The sequence below is a fragment of the Talpa occidentalis genome, unplaced genomic scaffold (assembly GCF_014898055.3).
Source record: "Talpa occidentalis isolate TD23 unplaced genomic scaffold, MPIMG_talOcc4v2.1 talOcc4.12, whole genome shotgun sequence".
In the NCBI taxonomy this organism is placed as follows: Eukaryota; Metazoa; Chordata; class Mammalia; order Eulipotyphla; family Talpidae; genus Talpa; species Talpa occidentalis.
Window position 1 is genome coordinate 41,756,352 of NW_023601212.1, and position 8,473 is coordinate 41,764,824.

The window sequence follows — 8,473 nt, forward strand, 5'->3', positions numbered from 1 at the left end:
TCATGATGTTTCACCTTAGTTTTGATTATTTAAGACATTGCATTAGAATTATAGACACCTTGACTATGGGTTCTTTGGCACTCCCTTATGTTTTGCCCCTGAGGTGAGTTCCTCAGCCCTCAGGAAGCTCCAGTATCCAGGTTTGCAGTTTGAAGCACCAGAGGACATTAGAGAGGACTCCCTGCCACATCTGAGTCAGGGCAGGCTCAGCTCCGCTGCAGTAACAAGTAAGCTCCAAATCTCAGGGATTTTAAAACATCAGAGATTTTGCTTCTTACTCAGTCATTATCATCTGGCACCTTGCAATTTGTCTTGGCAGAAGGAAAAGTAAGCAGCGCAGCCACAGCAGCTCTGAGAGTTTCCACACCAAGACATGTGTGATGGCTGCTCAACTTTCACCGACCAAAGCAAGTCACATGGCCACAAGTGAGTGGGTCAGCCCCTTCTTTCCTGGTCCCTGGATGGTGACAGATCCCAGTGACCATGGAGCAACCCTGGTGAAGCAGAGGGGGCAGCTGGGTGCTGGAGCTAAGCAGGGAGGTGGGGGCATGGAAAAATAAGGGGTCCCGGGTGTAACCAGTGTTGACTTCCTGGAGGGTCTGTTACCCTTTAGGGACTACTCTCAATTCTGTTGTATCCTCCAGTCCTGAGTTTTTTTTTAAGTGGAGGCCAGTGGCACTAAGGGCACTCACATTATTGTGCCATCCAATCCTCCTCAACTGAAACAGTCCCCATGAATCACCCCTGCCCCCTGCCCTACCCTTGGCACCCACTACCCCACTTTATTCTGGACCTCATGTAAGTGCAACCCTATAGCACTGGCACTGTTGTGACTGGCTCAATTCACTCAGGGAAACACCATGTTCATCCATGTTGTATCATGTGACAGGATTTCCTCCTTCCTTTTTTTAAAATAAGTGGCAAAAAAAACAAAAAAAACAAAAAAACAAAAACCCCAACAACAACCACATTGCATAAAATGCACCATCTTAACCATTTTTAAGAGGACCACTCAGGGATGTTACAAATATTCACAGTGGGGCCTCCCTGGTGGCGCAAGGGGTTAAGATACAACCTATGAAGCTATCCGCAGCCACTGCAACACAAGTTCGATCCCCAGCCAGGGAGCTGACCCACATGGCACAGCAGACCTCTCCTGTCTCTTCCGCTGCTCCCCTCAGCAGTGTATTTCAGTCAGTCTGCCTGTTCTGTTTCCCACTTTGTCTCTGGTGAATCCTCTCACCCCCCACACCTCTGGCCTCTACCCCAGTTCTTGTATGCATAAATAAATAAATAAATCTTAAAAAAAAAAAAAAAAGAATATTCACACTGTTGTGCAACCAACCACCAGAGCTTTTTCATTTTACAAAACTGAAACTATACCCACTGGTCCATCCCCTCCCCCAACCATGGCATCACCATCCTACTTTCTGTTTCTGAGAACCTGCCTCCTACATGTAGGGCCCTCACCTAATCAGCACCGCGCAGCATGTGTCCTTCTGTGTCTGGCTTATTTCCACTCGATATGTTATCAAGCTTCGTCCAGGTTGTAGCCTGTGTCAGAATCTCCTTCCTTTTTAAGACTGAATATTATTCCATCATCTGAACACACCACATTCTGTTTATTCATTCACCTATTGATGGAAAATTGGGTTGCTCCACTTTTTGGCAGTTGTGAGTAATGCTGCTGCGAATGTGGATGTACAAGAACCTGTTTGAGTCACAGCTTTTAATTCTTTTGTTGGTATGACCACAAGTGGGATTGCTGGATCATATGCTAATTCTACGTTTAATTTTTTTTTAAGATTTATTTATTTATTTATACAAGAACCAGGGGTATAGGACAGATGCGCAGGAGGGTGAGAGGATTCAGCAGAGCAGGGAGCAGAACAGGGAGACTGACAAAATATACTGCTGAGGGGAGCAGTGGGCGAGACAGGAGAGGTCTGCCGCGCCATGTGGCACCCTCGCCGGCCCGCTGGGATTGATCCGGCAGTGCAGAGGCTGCGGACATCTTCACAGTGTGGCGCTCAACCGCCTGCGCCACCAGGGGAGGCCCTATGTTTAATTTTGTAAGGACCTGCCACACTATTTTCCACAGTGGCCGCACCATTTTACATCCCCAACAATAGTGCACAAGGGTTTCAGTTCTCCACATCCTCACAACACTTTACCTTCTGTTTTCTTGATAGTAGCCATCCTTGCAGGTGTCAGCTGGTTTCTCACTGTCGTTTGTGTTTCCATGGTCGTAAGCCACGTTGTATGTCTGTTCACCTGCTTAGTGGTCATTTGTCTGGCCAGGGATTTTAATGACTGTTTCAAAGAAAGCTCAGAGCATGGGTGCCAGTTTCCTTGCCAATGGCAGGGCCAGCTGGCCTCATGGGCACTAGGCAACAAATGGGGTCCCAAAGCTAACTCCTTGAGCCAGGAACAAGTGGGGGGAGGAATGTTGGTAAGAAGCAGGGTGGCTGTGGCATATCTGCCAAAGTACTGCTGCTGCAATTCATCATTTGGCACCAACACCCACACCAGGAAACACAAAAACCCCAGTGACACCATCACCCCCAGATATGGAGTTGCTAATAGGAAATGCTCTCAGAAAAGTCCTCCTCTGAGCACTCACTGAAGACAGTGCTGTCCGCCTAGAGGGGCTTTACTCTCTACTCTGGGTGCCATTACCAGAAGACGCTGGCTGAGGCGGGCTTATGACTGAACAGAGGACCCAGGCGCACTACCCTGTCCTTGCCTCCTGCTGCACTCCAACATCATTCATTCCTCTCTCCACTGACTACAGATTGTTTCCTCAATCAACCTGCTTTTCCTTTTTACTTCTTAAATGAATTTATTTTGAAAGGATCCTTTATATCACTGAAATGGAAACCAGTGCCATTTCCTTAAGAGCCTGGCAAGCAATGTTTATTGAGTGAATATATGATTGTCAGATCTGTAAAAGGAGAGTAATGCCTGCCTTGACTCAGGGTAGTGGAAAGATTTACTGAGGGATGATCCATGAATCACAAAGGAGAGGTTGCATTAGCAGAGATGCCCAGGGCTGCCTTGGGGAACAGTGCCATGATCCTTTCAGGATTTTTTTTTTTTTGAGGTGAAATTCACATTGGAACAAAATGAACCATTTAAAAGTGAGCATAGGGCCTCCCCGGTAGCGCAGTCGTTGAGCGCTGGGCTGCGAAGCTGCCTGCAGCCTGTACAGCGTCGGTTTGATCCCCAGCCACTGGTGAGGGTCCACATGGCGCGCAGACCTCTCCTGCCACGCTCGCTGCTTTCCCCTCAGCAGTGTACTTTGTCAGTCTGCCTGTTCTGCTCCCTGCTCTGGCTCTGGTGAATTCTCTCAACCTCCCGTGCTTCTTCTTCTTCTTCTTTTTTTTTTTTTTTTTTTTAAGATTTATTTATTTATTTATTTATACAAGCACTGGATACAGTCAGAAACGCGGGAGGGTGAGAGGATTCACCAGAGCCAGAGCGGGGAGCAGAACAGGCAGAGTGATGAAATACACTGCTGAGGGGAGCAGCGGGTGGCAGGAGAGATCTGCGCGCCATGTGGGACCCTTGTTTGGAGGCCGGGATCGAATAGGCTCTGCAGAGGCTGCGGGCAGCTTCTCAACCCAGCGCTCAACCGCTGCACCACCGAGGAAGCCCCCTCCCCCGCTTCTGACTGTACCCAATGCTTGTATAAATAAATAAATAAAATCTTTAAAAAAGAAAAAAAAAAAGCAAAAGTGATCAGGGGCCTGCCTGGTGATACTAGAGGTTAAGCACCACACTATGAAGCAACCTGCAGCCTCTGCAGCACAAGTTCGATTCCTGGCAGGCCAGGGAGAAACCTACATGGCGCAGCAGATCTCTCCTGACTCGCCCACTGCTCCCCTCAGCAGTGTACTTCGGTCAATCTGCTTGTTCTGTTCCCCACTCTGGCTCTGGTGAATCCTCTCACCCCCCGCATCTCTGGCCTGTACCCCAGATCTTGTATGCATAAATAAATCTTTAAAAAATAATAAAAGCAAAAGTGAGCAATTTGGTGGCATTTACGTAGTTGTACGACCACTACCTCCACTTATGCTTTAGCATGTATCAAAGTTTCATTCCTTTTTGTGACAGAATAATATTCCATTATGTGCATGGACTACATTTTATTATCCACCCATCTGCCAATGAACTGAATTGTTTCTACCTTTTGAGTATTTTGAATTACGCTGCTATGAATATGACTGTACAAGAACTTGTTGAACTTGTTGGAGTCCCTGCTTTTGATTCTTCCTGGTATATACCTAATTGTAGAATGACCAGGTCATAGAGTCAGTATATTTAACTTTCTGAGGAGCTGCCAAACTCTTTTCCATAGCTGATGAAGGGAAACCCCAATCTGATAGAGTGTGGAGTTGGAGGAGGGGTGAGTTTATTCTTACCAAAGACCTGGTTCCTGAAACATGTCACTTTTTTCTGGGACTGAATATAACCATCAGAGCCATTCATCATCCAATTGTCCAGGACCTGGAAATGGGGTGGGAGGACCCCGAAACTGATGGGAAGAGGTTGACCCGGGCACTCTGCCTATACTTTCTTTCTTCCCCACTCTGCCCCACATGCTAGGAACCCTTTGCAATATTCCTAAGCCCAGGTTCAGGCATTGCCAGCCCCAGCCCACAGCTCCCAGAAGCCCTTGCAAAATGAAGAAGAGGTGAGAACTGTGAGAAAGAGACGGAAACACCAGCAAATGCCACAGTGTTCCCAGTTCAGGGCTGCAGAGCTTCCTGTTGGTGCTGCCGACTCCCTGACTGCCACAGACACCCTGGCTATTCCCCTTCAACAGCTAGACCTCCCCTCTGTGGCCACTGACCCCCACTGCTTTCTTTTGCTTTTTTTAGCCCTTTTTGAAGTACCTTAAACACTTAGAAATTTTCAAAACAATTTTTTTTACAGGGTGTGAGTTTCACAAAACCAATTCAACATAATCATGACCATCGGTTTATCCCACATCCACTTTATTTGCAATATTCATTTTTTTTTTCAATTCCATAAAGCAAACTCTGGAGCAAGCCACCAAATCAGGCCGTGACCCTGCTCCTTCTCTTCTTCTCAAAGCCCAAAATGTTTCCTAGTCCCTCATTTGCTTATTTTTTTACATTTTCTTGCACGTTTGCTTCCTGGCACCTTATCTCGTTTTTTTTCCTCCGAGTCTGGAGGTGGCATTTGTGTGGGCTTTGAAGACTTCTTTTTTTGTTCAAGATTCCACTACAATGAAATCATCGTGTTGTAGACTGTAGACATACTACACTTCTCTTTGTCAATTATACCTTCTTAAGGTATGTTTGTGGTGATGGGGGAAGGGGGAGGATCTACCTGATCTGACAAGCTGCAAACTATGTTTTTTTGCACTTCACTCAATTCTAAAATGAATAAAGAAGTATGCTGCCAAGGCCCTACCCTCTCACTGCACTGGCCCAGGGGGGCTTTTTCACAGTTCTTTAATATTCCAATCCCTGTATCAGGTGTTGCTGAGAAAAACCTACAGTTCCCTTAAAATCTTAATGACTGTCCCGTCAATGTGCTGCCGTACAGAATCATTGTTATTGCTCCTTTACAGCAACTCTTTCCCCTTTGCTTCCTCAAATCTTGCGGATAACTAGGAGGGACACTTTGGGGTCCGGCTGTCTGTCTGTCCAGCCTCTTTCCACTCAGGCCACCCCTTCCCCAGCTGTCTCTGCAGCTGCTTATAAACTGGCTATTTATAGCCCCACCCAACCACCCCCACGCCAGGTCACCACCCCCTGCCCCCTGCCCCAATCAGTGAGCTCAGTGCTCATGGAGAAAGGGGAAGTGGGTTGCTAGGCGAAGAGTTTGTTTGGGGCTTGGGGGTGCCCCTGCAATTTCCTGAAAGCTTTAGTTTCCTAGAAGCTGAGGACACTGAGGTGTCAGTTCAACACTTTTTCCCCCAAAATTATGTTTATTGAGATAAAGTGCTTTACATCATTGTATCCAGTGGTTACAGACTCAAACCTCTTGTAAACCCTCACACCCTGCCCACCCCTGGTGCCCAACTGTCCTCCACCATGTTCCACAGGGCACCTACCATGCCCCAGTCCTGTTCCACCATTAACCAGCTTTTCTTACCGCAGTCAGTCATGGGCTGAAGGAGGCAGAGGGACCCCAACACCCCATGAAACACAAGCCTTTCTCTTCCTGGGACCTGATGGCGCACAAAGACATCACAGCTTCTTGCTTCCCTTCATATGCTTTGCACTTCCCCATCCATTCTCTCTCTATACCCCATTTAAGTGAACATACTTCCCCTACCCCCAGGACCTCCCAACCCCATCCAGGGGACTGAGAGGCCTGGGCAGTATTGGGGGGCTAGGCCAGGGAGGCACATGTGTGGCTGTGGGATGCCACCCCCACTCTGCCCCAGGGGTGAGGCCCCAAATAGCTTGGCTTCTATATTTAGGAGTCTGCTCAGCTACAGTGCCAGGGATCTATAAATACAACACAACTCCCTACAGCCTCCCAACTCCCAGGCTGGGCTGGGCCAGGGCTGGAGGTGGGGACTAGGAGGGTGTCAGCTACAGTTGGGCACAGTCTACGCCAGAAACCTGTGGTTAGATGGATGCTAAGGACCTGGCCTGGGGGCAAGCCAGGGGTCCAGCCTGAAGGAGGAGACAAAGGTTCCATTGTCCCACCAGTCCCCAAGGTTGAGGGTCAGGGCTGGCCTACAGCCTCCCACCCTCTTCCCTCTCTCTCTCTGGGCTTCCTGGCTCAGGGACAGCTGTCTGGACTCACAATAGCTGTGCCGCCCTCCTGGAGCCGCAGCTGGGCTCATCCGCATAGGGCTGGCCCAGCCCCTTCCTTTACCATTGTCTCCCAAGCCGGGGGCTTCCTGTTACACACCCTTCCACCCAAAGGCCCCATCTGACCCCCTGCTTTAGCCCATGCCTGTGAGAGTGCTGGGCATAGACTGGTGGCACAGAAGCACTGCCGAAGATAACAGAGAATAGAGAAGAGGATCACCCTAACAGCTGCTTCTGTTGTTCATGGAGGATCTAAACTACACCCCTGCAATTCAGTCAAGCCTTTGTGATCCTCACTGGGGTATTGTATTTTCTGACCATTTCACTCTTGGGGAAACTGAGACCCAGAGAGGACTGGACTAAAGTCACACACAGTCCAAGAGGGGAGCAGGTGTGGCTTACCCAGGACCTTTGATATGATGTGGGGGTGCCCTGCAACTCTGCAAGGCATTTCACCACTCTGGGTCTCAGTTTACCCCTGTCAAATGGAAATCATCACCTGCCTCCTATGGCTACTGGGAAGATTAGTGAGTTTTATCCCTGTGAGGTGCTTAGAAGGCCAGACATACAGTAGGTGTGAGATAAGTAAAATTACCTACCATAGTGATTTGTTACTGTTGCAGTTATAATTTAAAAAATAATAATGATGTAATATAATAAATGACATTATTATTGTATTTAGTTGAATACTTGTGGCTCAGCTACTTTCTAGCTGAGGACTCTCAGGCCAGTGGCCCAACTCCCCAGCCACCAGTTTCCCATCCGACCAATGGGAACCCAAACCCTTGCCTCACACAGTTGGGGACAGAGGGCATGAAGTTGTGCAGGGGCTGCCAAATAGGTCAGCAGCGCTGGAGCTCAGGGCAGAGGAAAGGAAAAGGACCAGTGCTGACACTCCAGCGGGGACCAGATCAGGAGTCTGACAGTGCCCCAACAGTGCCTCCCTCCTACTTCAGGCTCTAACTCCCTCCTCCAGGCTGGAAACCCTCCCTGAGGCTCATATTCCCTCCTCCAGGCTTGAACCCCATGTCCCAGTTTCTCCAAGCACTAGCAGTCTGACCCAGGGACTTATGGGGAGAGGACATTGAGCCCTCGGGCTTCCAGCTTTCTGGGAAGAAAGCCAAAAATCCACTTTGGACCTAGTCTGATCCCCTCCCCTCCAGCCTCCTCCCTGTTGACTCCCCTGGTGAGCCCCCTCGGTCCCCTGGCTGGAGGCTGTCCATGCACGGTCCAGGTCAAAGGGACAGGAGTGGGCAGGAAAGGGTTAATTCCAAGAGTGGGGGTATTCAACCACCCCTGAGATAATGCCCCTCTGACTTCACACAAAGTCATCAGTGACTTTTATTTTATTTTTTATTTTTATTTATTTTTATTTTTTATAGAGGCATGTTTTATTTATTTGTTTGTTTCTTTGTTTTGTTTATACATGCACTGGGTACAGTCAGAAGCACGGGAGGGTGAGAGAATCCACCAGAGCCAGAGCGGGGAGCAGAGCAGGCAGAAGGACCGAAGTACACTGCTGAGGGGAGCAGCGGGCGGCAGGAGAGGTCTGCGCGCCATGTGGGACCCTCCTCGGGTGGCCGGGGAGCAGCTGGGGATCGAACCGGCGCCGCAGAGGCAGCGGGCAGCTTTGCAACCCAGCGCTCAACCCCTGTGCCACCGGGGAGGCCCAT